This window comes from Tupaia chinensis, unplaced genomic scaffold, assembly GCF_000334495.1.
Source record: "Tupaia chinensis unplaced genomic scaffold, TupChi_1.0 Scaffold139457_1, whole genome shotgun sequence".
NCBI lineage: Eukaryota > Metazoa > Chordata > Mammalia > Scandentia > Tupaiidae > Tupaia > Tupaia belangeri.
In genome coordinates this window covers 1,064,761-1,065,404 of record NW_006199342.1, presented here as the reverse complement: position 1 = coordinate 1,065,404, position 644 = coordinate 1,064,761, and the positions used below count along the sequence as shown (strand labels likewise).

Genomic DNA, 644 nt, shown 5'->3' with positions numbered 1-644 from the left:
AGCGGTGGCGCCTGCCGTGACCGGGTCTTTGAGGCCCGCAGCGCCGGCCACGACCCGGGGGATCCGGCCTCCCCGAGAACTGGGCGCGCTCTGGCCGCGGGGACCGGTGCAATGTCTCTCCCAAGCGCAGAATAGGGAACTGACCCGCGAGGCCCGGGTGACCCAGGTGACCTGAAGGCTGGGAAGAAAGAGGCCCTTCCCGGGATACCCCCAGAGCGGGGCCTGGGAAGTAAGCCCGGGGCTCTCCAGTTCAACGTAGAACCAAGTGCGGGTCCCCGGCTCTCAGAGGTCGGGCACGTTTTGTCCTCCCCTTGAAACAACGCTGGAACGAGTCCCTTTCGTCATCTGAGGCTGAATTTTTTTTTAACAATGTGCCTTCTAAAAGTTGCACCGCCACAATTAATGCTTTGTCGGTTTTGTCAGTGGCCTTGGGCAACCAGAGGCTTGGACCCCAGGCCAAAGAGGGGCGTCAATTACCTTGTCAGTGCAGCTAGGGATGCCCAGAGTCCGGAAAACGGGAAGAGGCCACCGCGCGGGACTACACACCAATGGGGCGCCCCCTGTCCCCTCGGCCGCTCCAGGGCCGCTGGCGGGCAGCTGGTGAGCGAGCCACACTCTTCGGAGTCCCACCCTCGGGAGCCTGA

The 644-nt window shown here is 63.4% G+C and overlaps 1 protein-coding gene across 1 annotated transcript in view; it reads right to left on the bottom strand.

Annotated features, from left to right (window-relative positions):
• The window catches only part of UTRN (utrophin), a 645,934-nt gene that overhangs the window by 644,261 nt on the left and 1,029 nt on the right, over positions 1-644 (bottom strand). The window lies entirely within an intron of this gene.